The 19,056-nt window shown below is 43.6% G+C and overlaps 1 protein-coding gene across 1 annotated transcript in view; it reads left to right on the plus strand.

Moving 5' to 3' along the window:
• SLC20A2 (solute carrier family 20 member 2) overlaps nucleotides 1-19,056 on the plus strand; it is a 76,629-nt gene continuing 57,573 nt past the window's right edge. Inside the window, exon 1 of the mRNA XM_090036798.1 lies at nucleotides 1-1,452. The gene's annotated coding sequence lies outside the window, so the exon portion shown is untranslated. The remainder of the gene's footprint in view (nucleotides 1,453-19,056) is intronic.

Consider the following 19,056-nt stretch of genomic DNA (forward strand, 5'->3'; position numbering starts at 1 on the left):
CAGCACCAGCTAGCAGAGGTGGCAGCAGAGCTCTGTGCTGCTTGGGACTGACCAGTGCAGGTAGGGGGAAAGTGCAGCTGAGCCCCCTGCTGCTCCAGCTGGGCTGATCCTGTCCCAAGCGGTACATGGCTACTCCTCTTCCCACACGCACCGCAACATCAAGCTGAAGCAGTACATCTGGGAAACTTGTCCCTTCCCCTGCCCTTCAGCAGCCATTAGGAAGCTGCTGAGGGCCTTGGGGAGGGACAAGGGGTGGGAACAAAAGTAAACCGTGTTTACTTTTGTTTCCCATCGCAGTACTGCAAGCCACAGAAAATGCCTTGGCGGGCCACATGTTGGACAAGCCTGCCATAGATCTTTGCAAAGGGGTCCTGGTAGGAAAAAGTTTGAGAACCACTGGACTACCTGACCTCTTGAGGTCCCCTCCAATCCTAACTTTATAAGATTCTATAATTAATCATGCTTTGTGACCCAGCTACATATTCAACCAATTAATGGTGTGATACCAACCAATAAATAGGCTACAGTTATTCCAGAATAAATGTATGCAATAATTCCATAGCTTGTTCTAATCATGCCATTAACTGAATATGTGGCCAAGTGCTCCCCTGTGGCAGGAGAAGCTCTATTAACTGAGGTGCTCCCACCCACATGGGTGCACTACCAGCCCTGCTGGGCCCTGCTCCTGCCGTAAGCCTCGTTAGCTTGAAGCTGGGAGCACTGTGAGCCTCCTGAGGTTCCCACTGCCGTGATCCCCACCAGCTCTGAGGCTCGCAGCCTCGGGACCTGGTGCAGGGGGAGCCTGGGTCCTGATCCTGGGCTCCCCCTGCACCTGCCATAAGGATGGAGAAGCTCTAATACGTCTCTTGCCTTGTATCTGTGGCACCATCGCGTGCGACATCCCGTGGCACCTTCCCGGCACCAGAAGAGATGCGGGTTTCGTGCCATACCCTTTTTAAAAGTGACGGCCGGAGAAGCTTCTGCACCACAGGTGGGTGTGAGCCAGGGGCAGGGAGAGGAGTCCCTCGAGGGCTCTGAGAGCCCCGGGCGCAGGGACGGGCCCTGCCCCTGCTGCATAGGGAGGGTGCCGAACAAAGCTCATTGAATCGCATGGGCAGCAGCCAAGCCCCGCCCCGGAGGCCGGCGGAGACGCACGTGCTTCCAGGTCCATGTGGCTTCCTCAAAGCGAGCGCTCAGCCGGCCTCCACCCCCTTAAAGGTGAAGCATCCGCGGGCTGCAGCCGTTCCCCTTGCCTCACACTCGCTCTCCTGTCCCGGCCTTTAACGCCCCATCGCCCCCACAGAGGTCCCCGGAACGCGGCAACAGCAGCTTCCCTCTGCCGGCATTGGAGTTACCGGAGGTGACGCCAAACGGGGGGAAGGGGCTCCGTTCCGCTTCCGGGTCACTCCGGCGGCGGCTGCTGCGCGTGAGGCGGACCGGGCCGGCCGCGCGGTGAGTCGGGGCGGCTGCGCGGGGACCCGTCTCCGCCGGGCGGCTGCTCCCTCCGGGGACTGGTCCTGCCCGTGCGGTGGCGGCCATTGGCCCGCGGGGGCCTCGGTGCGGTTGGGCTGGAACCGCCCGGCGGGGGGCGTTGATGGTAGTTGTTTACGGGATGGTTCACAGAAAGATGTTCCTGCCCGGGGCGGGGGTGGACTACAGCCCTGGAGGTCCCGCCCAGTATAAGTACACCCAGGAACGGAAGTAGGAGCCGGGCAACGGGTGTGCGCAGGATCAAAAGGAGTTGGGAGGGTGGCAGCTGAAGATGCTCCTAGCTGACGTTAAAGCCTGGTGTAAGGGGCACGAGGGGGTCGGTGCTTTTGCTCTGCTAAAAGGAGGGAAAAGAGCACGGGCAGACCCAGGACTTTGACAAGGGGGGTGCAGGTGGTGAGGCACATCCTTGCACATACAGCAAATGCATTTTTCTCCCGTTGAAAAGAAACGAGGTGGTGGGGGTCTTGGGCTGTATTGTTCAGTTTAAAATTGAAGGAAAAATGAGCAGAACTTCATCGGAACGAGCTAAAAGCAGTCTGGAAGTCTGGGGAATGGGAGCTTTCTTACCAGGAGCATCTAAAGGCAACAGAGCGGCAGAAGAAAGGATAGCTGTGTTGGTGCAACATCAAAGCCGTAAAGAAGGAGAGAGGGTCATTAACACTTGTGGGATGGAGCAGTTTACAAGGAATGGGATCATCCTGAGCCTCCTGGCTGCCTGATTAATAATGGTGCTGCCACTGCCAAATAGCTTGTCTTAAACAGTGTGGAGCAGGAATTGCTCCCCCCCCAGCCCCATATCTGCCCCTGTAAAGGAGAACTAGAGCATAAGGATGTTTTAGAAAATCTGAAATGGTCTTGTGTCAGAGAGGGGTGAAATGGGGTTGGCAATGGGGAGATGATGTTTATCTTAAACCTTGTTTTCCAGATAGTTAAAATGAGAGATTTTTCAAGATTTGTGTCAAAAGAGGTACTGGGGCAGCAGGCACCCTTGGCCAGTGCTACTAAATGGTTCATACCCTGAACTTTTAAAGGAACATGGAGTGCTTCTCTACAAAAAAATGCTCTCTGTCATTAAAAACAGACTCTGTACCAGAGTATTGGATGGGGAGTTCCTGTATTTGTGGAATGGTTGTAAAATCTTTTTTGTAAAAGCCAGTTCTGCTTTTGCTGTTTGACCAAATCAGCCTACAGCATGGTTGACTGTTCCTAGATGCTAACATCAAACCAATATGCATGCAGATATCAAGTGGTGGCTACATTTTCAAGTTCCCCGGTCAGGCTTCGTGTGCTTGATGTTCTTTTGCTTAACAGCATAATCTCTTAAGCTTGTACATGAACATGGGCCAATAAAGTTTGGGATTTACTGCTAGCAAATATTCTAGTATTGTAATATAATTCCTGGACATGTGAGAATGCCTGGGCTTCTGTAAGGCTACTATCAACTGGAATTTCACTTAAAACTCATGTTCATAATAGATGCAACTACGACAAGATTACCAGACTAGAAGAGCTTGAGGAAAAAGCATATCTTTGCATCTTTCACCTACTGTCTCGCCTCTTGTTTTTGCAATTCTGTCACATAGCAGTGGGGATATAAGCAGTAAACTATCAAGAACCTGGTTTTTCTTGCATTTTTTCTTTTCTTTTTAACTGGAAACATGGATGGATTTTTATCTCTCTCAAGTAGGGTTCATTTTTGGTAAAATTGACTTGTTTTAATTTGTCCCTCTTAAACAAGATTCTCAGTAAGATATCATCAGTTCTTAGATGAGAGAGTTCTTTTTTTCCTCCTAATTGGAGTAAATAATTTCTAGGGTAAAGAGGTGCATTGAGTTCTACATTTGCAAGGAAAGGCTCTCAAAATTAACTTGGTGGAAAACATTTAAGCGATTATTTAGATAGCAGTAGTATTAAATGGTCAAGTAACCCAGGTGTCTGACATGCTGTGTACAGTAATTCAATCCAGACACTCCACTCATCTAAGTATGGCTGTCTTCAGCGTCCAAAGATGACTGCTTTACACATGAAAAGGCTCATGAGTGTTCCGTTTCTGTACAGTTTTATGCATCACACAACAATAGAAACAGGAAATGTTCCTGAGTGTGTCTCGGAAGTTTTCCAGTATGCCACAAATGAACTGGCATGCAGCCTGGGAAATAAGACTCTTCCAACAAACAAAATGTACTCGGCTGAAGGTTCAATGATATAAAATAGTCTGTCTATAAAATATAATTCCTTCATATTATACTATGTCTGTAAAAAATCAAGATGATGCTGTATTTGGCAGCAATCTGATACTACACATTTCAATAAAGAAACATTTTAAAACAATCTGTTCTTTCCAATTTATTAATCAAAATGGTCTTTCTGTGTATAGTAGGCACCTTTCTGTTAAAGTTATGCTTAGAACAATTGTGAGATGATGTTTAGAAATAACATGAAGCTGTGCTTGTTTCATGAAATTAGGGTACAGATGTAACAATCAGTTAAGTTTTTCTGTCTTAAGCTTTTTCCTTTGAAGAGCAAGAGTCCTCAGATAGGAAAATAAAGGAATATTGTCCAGGATACATGTTCTTTACAATAAAGAAATCACTTCTTGGTGTTGTTTGAAAAGAATGGTGCTTAACCTTTGCCTAGATCTTGTGTTATATTCCAGCTCCAGTATTCACTGCGCTGTTTGGTTTCCATAGCTTATATTTTTATGTTGAATTTCTGAGGTAATGTGTGAAAGCATGTGGCTTTTCCCCCTTTGTTTACCTGTGTAAACAATACAGCCAGATTGCAGCTTTTAAATATTTACTTGTAAAAGTTCTTTAAATAATATTTAACAGTTAATGAACACTATTGACTACATGAAAAAATGAGTTGCTTTCGTAGTAGATAAAATCTGTACCTACAAAGGAGCTTACATAACATCTTGATATGTAGCGCTGAGATGATAAATCAGGTTTGCCACAATAATCCATGATAGCTAACGTAATAAGAATGTACAGGCAGTCTCAGAACTCATCTGTGAGTCACTTTGTTCTTACTAGGTTTTTGGATCTAACTGGAAAGGATAAATTTGTGATCTATTTAATATTATGCCACAGTTCTCTTTAAGTTGCATTTGTTTCAGAGAATGCTACATAGAGATGGATCATTTGTTTTCTTGTTAGGATGCTCAGTCCTATTTAAAAGATGCTATGAAATCTAGACCTAACTAATCATTTATAATCACAGAAAGCATGTGAAGGAAAGCTTCCATAGTCTGGTTTTGTTTAGCCAAAAAAAGTGAGTTTTTTTTTTCCAGGTTTAAAACTGCAAGTTTAAACTTCTTTGCCTTTTATCACTCGGTAACTAATAAAGCAATATTGCATATGATTCTTTTTTAAAGAAATGTTACTGGTAGTTTTAAGAATATTCAGTTAAAAGCTAAAAATTAAGACCTAATATAAATGGTTAATACCTACCAAGTGTAAGGCTCTTCATCCTCAAACTGCTTTACAAGCATCAACTAGTTACTGTAAATTATAGCTCAGACTTTTTTTTTAAAGTGCCTAATACCCATAATTAAAGCCAGCATTCAGCAGTTCTCTGTTGATGGGAGCTATTGTCTGCTAAGATTTAAGGTGCCTATGAAAAAGTTTTTAAGTTTTGGTCCTGTATTTTTTTAACTCTCAGCTGCTGCTTTGTCCCCCTAGTTTTACATGAGAATTAAAATGTCCCCTTGAGTGGCAAAAAGTAATCTTTGTGACTATAGCTAGCTGAATAGACTTTACTCAGCATTGTGCAGAAATGTTAGCTTTGCACACAAAGCTTAGTAACTTTCAAGAAGCCTTGGGTACACGTCTCAGAGTGTCAGAAATTATTAGTAAGAGCATAACCAGTAGCATGGGTGCATCCCCACATGCAGGGGCATGCGGTTACTGCTGCAAAAACAGCACTGGCACAAATTTGTGCCACTTTTTGCCATTCCGCGTGCCCCTGCACATGGGGTTAGTGTGGGATTATTTGTCCCAGGTGGGGTAGGGGAAGCTGTGGCCAGCACCTGTGTTGGCTCCAGAAGCCTTATTTGGGGACCTCCCAGGTCAGCAGTAGCAATCTGGGTGCCTGGGTGGCAGCCAAAGCATGGTTTTGGCCACCCAGGCTCCCTTTGTGGCAGCGCATACTGCTGCTGCTTTGCACCACACCACATCACTTTATTTCAGCAGTGGGTTTTTTTGACACCAAAAAAACACACACTCTCCTGGTGTAAGACAAACCCACTGCACTGCAAACCACCGCACCTTACAAGCATATTGGAATCCTCAGAAGCTGTAAATTTATGCATCTTGACTTGTTCATGGCTTGTAATTACAATGCTTTCCCTAGCCTCTGCCCCATATTTCAGGGTACAGTCATAGTAATTACAGGTTTGAGTGGCATGGGTTTCTTGGTGAGCAAGACTCTTGCTCCGATTTGGAATTATAACACTACATAATCCATTGGGAAAATCATAGGTGAAGCATTTGTTTAATTTGCACTATTCAACCACATTAGAAGCTCTAAGTATCAGAATGCAATCCTGGTGTCTTCATCCTGGCATGATTCGATATGACTTGTTCTAATTCTATCGGGAATCTTTCTGTAATCTCACTCTTTTAATTGCATATAGCACATTAGTTTGTGTAGACAAGACCCAAAGCCTGGCTGACTGTGCTGGGTTTCTCCCATTTTTGTATGGCCAGTTGAGCAGTTTGTCATGCTGATCATGATTCTTTGCTTCGTTGTCCACAATGACTCCACTCCCTTATTGTCTAAAATACAGCTGAGAGTCAGGAGGAAAAGTGCAGTTGCATGTCCTTCCTACAGAAATGGATTTACTGCCCCTGTGCCCCTTTGGTGCAGTGATGCTACTGCTGCTTATCATTATCAGTTCCTGTTAAAGAAGTTATCATTCCATGTCATCTGCAAGACGCATGCTGTGGGAGGGAAACAGTCCCACTTTCTTTGGTTTGATATGCTCCATTGGCACAATAGTATTAGAAGAAGAACTTGTCACAAAAAATCCCCCGTCTCCCTTTTCTGCTCCCCCAGTTATGATTTCCCATGTCCCAAATTTGAAGAAATGACCAAAAGGCTGTTCTTTCCACACAACACAACTGAATGGTATTTTAAGCATGATAGGTTATGACATAACGGTTCCATAGTTCACTGGCATGGTTATTCAAGTGAAGATGCAGTCTTTGATGCGTTCCCTGAGCCACGATTGCTTATGAAGAGCAGGCTCAGTCTCTCAGACCCATGAGAATGGAGGTAAGACTCTTTACCTTTCAATCACACTTGTCTTGTGGCAAACAAATTGAGGAGGAAGTTCCATGTTCAATGAAATCATCTTAGCAGTCAGGCGTACCAGAAGATGACATGCCTTCCTGCCTCCCTGGAGAAGCCTCTCTAGGGAGGAGATTGATATTGAAAGTTTGGTGGCATCACTCATGAACTACCAGAGCTCAAGATGAAGATTTTATTGGGTGTGTGACAAACAGGAAAAATTTGCTGCTCCCTTTTTTTGACAGAGTATTTGAGGGAGAGGGGGGAAAAGGTACTGGTACCAAGAGTAGAAGATCAGAGTGCAGATTCTTTACTTCTGTTTGGGGAGGGGGGAGGAGAGGAGAATTCAAGTAGTCTCTTATTTGTTGATAAGTGGGGGAAAAAACCCTCCACTTGATAAAGCTCCCTGTTACTTGGCTATCTTTAGGATGGTTTTTTGCACAAGGAAAAGATTAAATTGAAAGCTTAGCTCTCTGCCTGATCTTCATATGGATTGTCAAAACTTAGAATTCTGACATCTGTTGGAAGTGGTGAAAGGAACCACTCTTTAATGAGATTTATTTAATGTAGAGTCTATGCTGGAACTGGGGAGAGAAACTAAATCCAATTTGTATATATAAACACAAACTTAGATCATTAGTCTACATATGTTGATACATGTGCCTGTCTTTACACATGCAAGCAATTCAGTCAAGTTTCTGAGAAGGTGACCAATGCAGCAAATGTACAGATGCTTAACTTTATTGAGTTGGGATATGTTTGCATAAATAGAGCTGGGGCGTAAGTGTAGGTTTGGGGTCTTAATCGGCATCCTAACCAAAGTCTAAAACTGGTTTTTTCCCTCTATGGTTTACTAGTGATGGTTTTTAAAATACAATATTCTATATATGTTATCCTAGACTCTTTTTTTTTATGTCAGATAGAGTAGGAAGGGTATTTTCAGAGAGAATTGAATGCTAAAGAAATGTACTGCTTACTAAAATATCACCTATATCATTCTGAAAATACAGCCTGTAATATGCTTTTGACTGACAGTGTGGAGTGTGAAGTCTAAATTCCTGCGTAGGAAAGATGTATGGTGGTCGTGCAAGGGGAGGTTCCACGTGATCATGTTATTTATGGCACTTTTCTCAGATATCTCTATGTGAATACAGCAGCTGTTATGAACTTTAACTGGCACAGAGAAGTAAGTGAACTTGAACTACCCCTTTTACTATTTTTTTTATAGTTTTGTGCACCATGTTGAGCAACATTACACTAATTTCTGAGACCCTAATAACGCTAATTTCTGAGAAATAAAACTAAGCAGAGGCTTTAGTAAGTTTTTATTGGTTTTTGCATGTTTTTTATGGAATCTGGATAAAAAGTCAAGGAGTGCAAAAAAGGCTTATTATTCTTTTGTAGCTAAAATTTAGTGGAATGTTTAGGGGCAAGCCACCAGTCAGAAACTGGTTTCTAGCTTCCAAATCTATTAGAAAATAGTGTGAAGAGAAGGGAGTACTGGCAGAAAACGAAGAAAAGCTTGGGTTTTTGTTTTTTTGTTTTTAGGGAGGAAGGTGGGGAAAAAAGCTCTTTAACTTTTTTTTTGTTCCTCATATGCATCACATTAAATGATAGAGCTGCCATTAAAGACTTATTTCTGGGAATTTCCCCCTCTGGTGATGCTTAGAGAAGTTGGGGCACACCTGTGCCATTGTTAATTCTAATGGACCTGTCAAATAAGGCTTGGAACAGTTGATGCTTAAAGCTAGTTTAATATGTATATTTACAAGATCTGAAAGTGAAAGTTAGATGTTTTTCAGGCTTTTAATAAATGTACATCTTATAGTTTCATAGTTTCATAGTAGCTAGAGTCGGAAGGGACCTAGGTAGATCATCTAGTCCGACCCCCTGCCTTGGCAGGAAAGAGCACCGGGGTCAGATGACCCCGGCAAGGTGCTCATCTAACTTCCTTTTAAAAATCCCCAGGCTAGGAGCCTGCACCACTTCCCCTGGAAGCCGGTTCCAGGCCCTAGCTGCCCTGACTGTGAAGTAGCGCCTCCTAATATCTAATCTAAACTTACCCTCCGCCAGCTTGTGACCGTTATTCCTGGTCACTCCTGGCAGCGCACGGGGGAACAGGGACTCCCCCAATACCTGCTGATCCCCCCTGACCAGTTTGTAGCAGGCCACAAGGTCCCCCCTTAACCTTCTCTTGTGGAGGCTAAACAGGTTCAGGTCCCGTAGCCTCTCCTCATAAGGCCTGCCCTGCTGACCCCTGATCATACGAGTGGCCCTCCTCTGGACTCTTTCCATATCGTCCACGTCCCTCTTGAAGTGTGGCGCCCAGAACTGGACGTAGTACTCCAGCTGCGGCCTGACCAGTGCCGCATAGAGGGGGAGGATCACCTCCCTGGACCTGCTCGAGATGCATCTGTGGATGCATGACAGGGTACGGTTGGCCTTCTTGACTGCCTCCCCACACTGCCGGCCCATGTTCATCGTGGAGTCAATGACGACTCCAAGATCCTTTTCCGTCTCCGTGCTGGCAAGAGGGGAGTTCCCCAACCTGTAAGTGTAGTGCCGGTTCTTCCTCCCCATGTGCAACACCTTGCACTTATCAGTGTTAAACCCCATCCTATTCTCATCCGCCCACCGTTGCAACCTGTCAAGGTCAGCTTGTAGCCTATTGCACCCTTCTAGTGCACCCACATCCCCCCACATCTTAGTGTCATCAGCAAACTTGAACAGGGTGCTTTCTACCCGCTCATCCAAGTCACTGATGAAGATGTTGAACAGTGCGGGCCCGAGGACCGAGCCCTGCGGAACCCCACTGCCCACGTCCTTCCAGGTCGAGAAGAACCCATCCACTACCACCCTCTGGGTGCGGCCCTCCAACCAGTTGGCGACCCATTTGACCGTGTGGGCATCGACACCACAGTCTCCCAGCTTTTTGATGAGGACAGGGTGAGAGACAGTGTCGAAAGCCTTCCGGAAGTCCAGAAAGACTACATCCACAGCAACCCCTGCGTCTAATGATTTGGTGACCTGATCGTAAAAGGCCACCAGGTTGGTCTGACAAGACCTGCCACTGATGAACCCGTGTTGGTTGCCCCTGAGCATGCATTCCCCCGCAAGGCCCTCCTGGATGTGTGCCAGGATAATTTTTTCAAAGAGCTTACCCAGGATTGAGGTAAGACTAACTGGCCTGTAATTTCCCGGGTCCTCTTTTTTTCCCTTTTTGAAGATAGGGACCACATTGGCCCTCTTCCAGTCCTCCGGCACCTCACCAGAGCACCACGAGTGCTCATAGAGCCGCGCCAGGGGTCCCGCAATGACCTCGGCCAGTTCCTGTAGAACCCTAGGGTGAAGATCGTCCGGACCAGCGGACTTGAACACATCCAGCCTCTCCAGAAGTACCCTAACTAACTCCTCGCTAACCCCTGGCCCAGGCGTGTCTCTCCCGGGGCCCGAGGGGGGCCCAGCAGGGAGGTGGCTGAACTGGTCCCTACTTAGGAAGACAGAGGCAAAGAAATCGTTAAATATGTTAGCTTTGTCATCTGGCGTGATGACTAAGTTGCCCATCGTGTCCTGCAGGGGCCCCACATTACCCGGGACCCTCTTTTTACCCCCTATGTATTTGAAGAAGGACTTCTTATTGTCCTTAATCCGGGAAGCTAGTCCTATCTCCATCTCTGCCTTGGCCCTCCTGACTGCCCCCCTACATCCTCGGGTGACTGTAACATAGTCCTTCTTGGTGATGACCCCATCTCTCCATTGGGTGTATGCCTCCCTTTTAGCCAGGAGACATTCCCGGATGCTCTTAGTGAGCCATGGGGGTTTATGTGCCCTCCTGCTCCCTTTGACCCTTGTTGGGATTACCTCCCTTTGGGCATGGAGGATCGTCTCCTTAAGGAGCAACCACTCACCTTCAACATCTGATTCCCTTCCCCTCTGGGTCCTCAGCGCTTCCCCAACGATCCTCCTTAGCTTGTTGAAGTCAGCCCTCCTAAAGTCTAGGGCTGTTGCCTTGCTGCAGCCCTTTGCCACCTTACGCTGGATGGTGAATTCCAGCAAGCGATGATCACTGTCTCCCAGGTGGCCCATCACCCGCAGCTCCCTCACCAGGTCATCACCCGTGGCCAGCACCAGGTCCAACATGGCGTCTCCCCTGGTGGGACTGTGCACCTCCTGGGTTAGATGGAGGTCCTGCACTCTGGCTAAGAACCGACGTGAGTGATCAGACTTGGCTGACTGCTCCTCCCAGCAGATGTCTGGGAAGTTCAGGTCCCCCATGATGACCACATCCTTAGCCCTCACTGCCTCTGTGAGCTGACCTAAGAATTCCTGGTCGAGCTCTTCTCCCTGGTTGGGAGGTCTATAGTAGACTCCCACCGTTAAGTCTCTCTCCCCTGGACTGCCTTTTACTCTAACCCAGAGCACCTCAGAGTGCCCCCCCTCTGCCCCCTTGCTAATTAACGAGGAAGTATATTCCTCCTTGATGTAGAGTGCTACTCCTCCACCTTTCCTTCCTATCCTGTCCCTCCTGTATAGCCTATAGCCCTTGACACTCACCGCCCAGTCATGCAATGAGTCCCACCACGTTTCTGCGATCCCTACTATGTCAGGGCTGGTGACAGCTAGGAGGAGGGCGAGTTCCTCCTGCTTCTTCCCCATACTTCGAGCATTCGTGTAGAGGCATTTGAGGCCTCCAACGGTTGTGCCCACTGACCCCCTAGTCTCAGCAATGTCCCGTCCCCCATCACTTACCTGTTTCTCCCTTTTGACCATTGGTCTGGGCTTGCTGGCTGTTGCTGGGCCTGGTAGTTCATTGTCTCCTCCGCCCTCATCTTGACAATTGTAGCTTTTAAATGTACTTTTGCTGAGAACAGTTTATAGCTAAAGGTAAGAAAATCAACTGTTTCTATGGTGTGAGGGGAAGAAAATCCCAAAGTTAGTGTTTCAAATCTATTAAGGACCTCTAAAAGCAATGAAACAATGTTGTACTTCATGCTTTTTAAGAGTGTCCTTGTCACTGCTAGTGGCAAAAGTTCTCTTAGCATTTCTGCTGTTTTGTTTATGACAGCAATACTCTGAAGGACCAACTATTAAACCTTCTCTACTTAAATTGTCTGTCTTGTTGACCAGTGCAATTACAAAACAAATGTCCTAGTACGTTGCCGTGCTTTAGGCTGTAAGTTGGACCCTTTACCTTTGCAAGTGGCAGTTGAGAAGTACTGGGTCCATTACTAATTTTTGGTTGAGATTTGTTGATCCTCCCTCTGGATGGGGCTGGGAGAAAACTGTAATGCTAGTAACCTTTCAAGAAAGTATTATGATCACTTCTCTAGATATCGTCTGTTTACACTGACTGTCTGGCTATCCAGTGGTGTTTAAATTCAAATCTTTGAGGAAGGTAATAGAGAAATGTTGGAAGATGCAAGTCAGGTACATTTAGAATCTTTCTTGGACCCTAGGATGTATCCACATCTGTAGATTTATCAGATATGGTTGATCCCAAAGGGTTTTATTTGTGGATCATAGGAGACTGAGTTGCTTTCAGGTGGCTTCAGTCTTACACCTCTGAGAGAATCCAAGTGTAATTATGCACTATTGCTGAAGGACAGCCTCAAGGATGAGGGGGCGGCTGTTTCTTTCCCACTGATTGCGGAAAATAGTATTTCTCTGTCATAATAGAGTGATTCAGTCCTTCCTTGATCTTACAGAAGAAATACTGATGGTGAGAGAGTTGTTACATTTTTCACAGATGTTGAAAAAAATGCTGTCTTCAGATGGATGCCAGTCTTCGTAGGGCAAAACAAAGGCAACCTTTTTTCCTGTGGGACATTAACCAAACCCTTTTTTACCTCTTCTCTGAGGCTCAGGGTGTGGAGACATCTGGTCTACAATTCCAGGACTCTCACTGGAGCTTTCCTATGGAAAATTGTTCAGATCAGTTGTGGAAAGGAGAGTTGTTCCACTGGGAAGCCTACAAATGACTAAAACAGGGTTTAGTATTACAGCTACTTTCATTTGAACTCTGTAGGCATTTCTATGAGTGGGTGTGGACTTTTTTTCCACAAAATGTTTACATTGAGCAAAGGTGGTATAGTGTTTGTGGGACACTGCAAGCTCTCAAGGAACAGAAACAATCATCATGACTTGAGTGGCAATTTGCAATGTCTGATTAGTAGGCACACAGAGCAGTATTAGCTGCAAGTATTTCATGAGCAAATCTATAGGTGAAGAAGGGGGACTAAATTTGCTGCAGCTGGGAACCCTCTGCTCCCTGAAGCCACAGTCCCGTGTAAGAAGTATTCTTCCTCAGTGTGCAGGGGATGAACAAGATGACAAGTGCAGCCATCATCCAAGAACCTAGGTGGCTACTCTTATCCTCTATTCAAGCTCTGTGGGCAGGAGAGAGTTCTTTGTTGTAGAGGACAGGTTCTTATAAGATCACTAAAACCTAGCCAGGAAAACAGCCCAACTGTTGTTAGTCCCAACAGAACCACTAGATGCCAGCAGCACAGTGTACAGAAGAACTGTTTGCTGATGTGGATGGCAGCTCCTCTCATCCTAAGAGTGTGGGAGGAGCAGGAAAAATAACTTATGAAAAGTGGATCCAGAGCAGGCAAAGGATTGGTGGAAGAAATGCCAACCTCCTAGGAACCCCAGGATCTTGGGCAGCTTAGAGTCTGCTGGGTGACAGTGGAAGAGATATATTTCTTTACTTCAGGTCATGTTACTGTTCCTTAATAGAGCCTAGAGTGGCATATGAATCCTTTTAGTCCCTGGTCCAAGATTTCTGAGGATAATGAGGAGGAGGGAAGTGTGCCCACAGCCAGACCCCTCTTTCAAAATGCAGAGCTCCATTTTGTAAATAACAGCAGGACCCTGTTCAGTATAGTAAATCGGTATGGAACAAAAATTGGTTGAATTGATTGGTGTAGCAATGAGGTATACAACGTCTGTACTAGTTCTTTATCAGATATTGATCAGGAAGGTTTTCTTTTAAATATTTGTAAACCATAGGAAAGGCACTATTGATAATGTATTCAGCTGTTGGTTCTCCTTTTGTGTAGGAGATAGTGTTACAAAGGAAGTTCGTTGGTAAGCAATGGAAATGATTAGAGCCAGAGAAAGAGTTGCAATGGAAAGTGGAATACAGAGTGGAAATAGCAATACCAGTTCTTGCAATACAGGAGCAGGAGGACATAAAATGAAATCGAAAAGCAATGCATTTTAAACCTGGAATAATTATGCCTCGTGATATTTATTCAGGCCAAAAGGTAGTAAGATTCTAAAGGGGATTGGACATCTATATAGATAATGAGAACATTCAGAGTTGCAGTAAACAGGATTAAAAATAAATTAGGGATATAAGCCTTCATACTAATTGATGAGGGCAGGAAGGCATTTCCATTCTGTACAGATTATATTATTGTCCACTACAAAATATAGTATATCTTCCTCTGAGGCATCTGGTACTCATCACAGTCACAGCTGGGATTCTGAACTGGAGGAGCCACTAGCCTGAACACCCTCGTGCTGATTGGATGAAACACAAACTGGCTTTTTAAAACTTATCCTGTCCAAAATTAAGGTTTTCATCAAGGCCAAGAGAGGGTCAAGGAGTGCTTTTTTGGCTGTCAGAATAAAGGTACCATTCAAAGCCAACCACCCAGGTAGTTTTCCCCTAATAATGAGCTGGAAGGATCCCTGACAGTCTCAGTGCTATGATGAGGACTGCTGTTGGTCTCAGCCCACTAGTAAGCAAAAAGAAAAAAAAAAAGACAACAACTTGTTCCTTTGGGATTAATTAAAGATCCTCATGTGTATGAGTCTTAAGGTTGTGGTCAGGATCCAATTTTTCTCCAACATTTTGGTTTTCCAAAATCCTTAGATATTTCCTATGGTCTGTTGCTTTGTTTACTACAATAAATGTAGATTTATTGTATAAATCTGGGTATATCCACGTCTCTCTGGTGAGATTCTTTGCTGTAGGCTGATGTCCAATTAATAACTGAAGATTTCAGTAATTAAAAATTCCCTTGAATTAGGTCAGTTTTTTTCAACATTTTATTTTGGATGCTGAAGTAGGATAGTTAGAGTGAGAGTCTAGTGGCCTGTAATAAAAAAAAAACAAAAAAAGAAAGAAAGAAAGAAATCAGCTTCTGTATTTGATTCAGCAAAGCAAAATTTACTTTCTAAAGGGGAATCCTTTTTTTGGAGAATGGCTGGATGATCAATTTGTCCCAAGTAAAATATTCCTTGCAGTTCACTGGTGATTGAGTTCCTTGTGTCTTTCTGGAAGAAGGTCTCTGGCATTTTAACCCCATTAGGTTGCCTGTGCTCTTCTGTATTTGTCTAAACTGGAGTCTATGGTAGCTGCCTCTGGTGTGTGAGGGTCAAAGTACTGCTTACAAATGACATGGTGTTCGAGGCACAGAATTTGAAGGGTTCCTTGTATCTTTTCTGTAGTTGAGCAAAATAAATCTGCACATTTTATGAATTCTTGGGGGAAATGCACAACAATTAACATTCTTGCTGTGCAGCAAGTACATGTCTATCCAGCAACTTATGACTATCAATTCTAGTATCCTAGCATTTGGGATTTATTGCTGTTTTCCTTTTGGATTTTCAAATGTCCCCTGAAAGGACACTGAGGACAGGGTAGCCTATCTATATCCATCTGAGTTCTGTTCTTAAGCCATCTTCTCTATTGGATGCAAAAACCCTCTGGGGTGGAGTGGGAACTGGTAACCTGTCCCTATATTTGTTTTTTCTTACAAAAGGTGAAAGAGGAACTGGTGTGATCATGCTGTCCTGTGCATGGGTTTGAGGCATGTTGATCATGCAACTCTCTTTGAGCAAAGTGTTCCTGTGGGTTTACAACACTTGTCTCCAAGCAGATCAGATGGAGAAGGATGGCTGTGTGCTATACCTCAGGGTGTTAGAAACTTGTGGGGTTGCAGTTATAATATTTTGGGCAGGTGGCTGATAGGGCTGGGGATGTTTTGTTCCTTTGGGAAAAGTTTTTGCTACTGATATTGGTTTAAAGATGGCCGTGGCCATGGCAGGGAGAGGTGGAATTGTCTTGCAATCTGTAGTCCTCTCTGAAAGAACTGCAGGACTTTGTGATGAATGATGCTGAAGAATTTTCTTGTTTTGCGGGGGGAGGGAGAGGGGTTTGTCACTCCCTCCAATTCAATGTGCATATGATTCCATTAGAGAAACGGCGAGTCATTTAGAGTTGTAATCTCTTTGTTTTGTGGATGACTCATCTTCATGACTTCTTTTGTTAGAATCTGACTGTGCAGGTGCCGGCTGTATGTATGCCTGGTTGCTCTTAACATTTGGATGAGAGTAAACTGGTTGAGACTGAACTGAAGATTAGGTTGACCTAACATTCAGTAAAAAAAACAGAAGCTTGTTTCAGTTAGAGGGAGGAGATGAAGGGAGGAGGAAGGTATAGACAGACAGAAGTAATAATCACAGAAGTACTACGTACCTTTATTGCTTCATGAGTAATATTTTCTGGTTCAATGAGAATGTATGTTGGTGGTGATGTTTTTTGTTTATGCCAGTTTTGTAAAATGCAAATATCAGAATGGTCCGAACTCTGGAAATCTTTCTGCCAAAATACAGCTTGAGGAACACTGGAGAAAATACTTGTTTTAAGGAATGCATTTATAGTGGGTTTTCTACCTCAGTTGTAAACCAGCTCTAAGCTGTCTCTGTATTGTGGGCTCTAGGCAGGACAGAAATTCAGTTGCATTCAGTAGTAGATGGGCCAACAGTTTTCTTTGCTTGAATTGGCTGTTACAAACTAGAGTCAGTCTTTGGTGACAGATATCTTCTATACTGTCTGAGGAGAGCATGAGCTCTACTGCTGTGAGCTCTCAATTGCTGTGTTAGTAGGGACAAGAGGTTCGGAGAGTTGTACTGGTAACCTTAATGCTGTCCATTGAGGTTTTGTGCTTCTCTCTGTTGGGACTCCCTGGTCTTGAAAGAAATTCCTTTTTTCTTAAAGTATTTTAAATGAAAGTTAGGATTTTATTAAAGACACACAGGCAAGTTGTTGTTCAGCTTTCCTTCATTCACTCCTGTGATGTTTCCTGTTTTGCTTCTTGAGATACAGGTCTCACGATGAGGAGCTTCTCGGAAACAGAAGTCTGTTCGATGAGTCGGGATGAAGACAAGTCATAAATTTGAGAAGTTGGCTCAAGTTTCCATTGCAGGCATGGGAAGTTTCTGATACCAAGCCCAGTGAGAAGAGCCTGGGTAAAGAAGAGGGAGATGTAGATCCAGTCTTGATAGGAGGAAGCAGGGACAGCAGGATCTGAGAGGACACTGCACAAATGGCACATGGCTCACTTGTTTGTTCATCCCCTCACATCCTTGAACTGTAATACTTTCCTTGTGTCTTTAATATAATCCTGACTCTGAATTCACCCTAGGGAAAGCATAATTGTGCTGTACTTTTCATTGTTGGATTGTTCCTGCTTTACACCTTGAAAATAGGTTTACTTTTTATTTGGATACACACCAGTTACAAAACACAGCATGGCAGAGACTTTGCTTGCATTTAGTATAGTAAGCCAACTTGTAATGCAAAGTGCTGCAAATGTGCATCACAAATTGAGCAGAAAAGTAGTGTCCTCCTGTCTAATCCAATTCACCACCTACTGTCCAACATAAAAAATATGACCTCAAAACTAAGATATTAAATAAGTGTTTTGATTTTCACAAGTGCAGAATGCCCAACAGCTCCTATTGATTTTAATGGTACTCTGCACTTCTGAAAAGTTAAGAGTACTTAGTAAAACATTTAAGTTTAGGCTCCTGTATTTTGAACACCTTGGCCCCGAGATGAAATATCTGATCAAGAGCATCTAGGCATGTTCTCCATTACCTAACGTTTGTGAGCCCCCCCCTCGCCCTGCAATCATGATGACACTTAATATTGCCTAGTGTGTTGTGATCATGTAATCAATCTGCATTGTTTGTAATGAATCTGTTCAGGGATTCGGGGCGGCATTAAAAGTTTACCTAACTCACATGTTTAAATCATAGAGTTTTATAAAATTTTCTGTATTACATAGCATTTCTACTGGAGGTGTGTAACAAATCTGTTGTTTGTTTTAAGCTGAACAAATTGATGTAATTAACAGTGTTTTGTCCTTAATAAAATGTTAGTTATTTTTGAATTATGACTAAAAGCTTGACCTTTGGCATTGACTTTCACTTTATGTATCACAAAGTTTTACAAGTCCAGCTGAAAGGTATAGTTTCTTAATAGTATGAACTCTACATTTATTTTCATTTCATTGTCAGTTAATTCAAAATAATTAGACTTATTAGAGTGATAGAAACAGTTCTACAACTTGCAATAAGGGAACCAATATGTTGGACTTGGGACCTGAAGAAAAATGCAATGCATTTAAGAGCTCATATAAATCTATCCCAACCATGTAGTTGGTCCAGTGAAAGTTATCACCTACAAAAATCCTGCCTTTAAGGTATTACTTTCCTACTCATTCCCATGCTACAGTGACAGAGGCTATATGAAGGCCTAGATAGACAATCTGTTATGAGAAATTCCTGTTTGTGTATTACTCAAAGCTTTGGATGGATTCTTCAGCTGCTGACACAGTTATGTGTTAAAATATGTTAACATTTCAAAATAGAACATGAAATTCAAAACATTCTTCTTGGTGCCTATCTACAATTCTTCCAGCTACTGGTGCTCTTCATGTTTCATGTTTGCCATGTGCATCTTGGCATTCCTGTGAAACATTCTTAATGCTGGTGTTCTTGTATTCTCCCTGAATGTTTTACTGATGCAACATCTGGGCATTTCCTCTGATTTGACTCTGTTCTGAGAAGCAGCTATGGGCAGAGAAGGATCTTCCTAGAGAAAAATGTATGAGACATTAGTAGAATTTTAGGGTTAGAGGAAGGTGGCAATAGCTGTCTTCAATGGAGGCTAATGAACCATATTTTTCTTTTCAGTATTTTTTAAACTAGGTATGCAGAATAAAATTTTATGAAATTTATATAATTTGATCTTATTAACTCACTTTTTTCCCCCAGAACTGAGTATATATCTTACAGCATTTTGGGTTCACAGTTTTTTAAACTCTGTTTGTTAACAATTTGAAATATCAAATAAAAAAAAAATTAACATTTAAATGTGCATCCAATAACTTAACATGTATATAAAGACAAATATTTATTTTCCATCAGCAGAGCTCCTTTAACCAAATCATTGTCCACAAAGGAGAGTCTTAC

This window comes from Crocodylus siamensis, chromosome 2 (genome assembly GCF_052110815.1).
Source record: "Crocodylus siamensis isolate JL-2025a chromosome 2, ASM5211081v1, whole genome shotgun sequence".
Lineage (NCBI taxonomy): Eukaryota > Metazoa > Chordata > Crocodylia > Crocodylidae > Crocodylus > Crocodylus siamensis.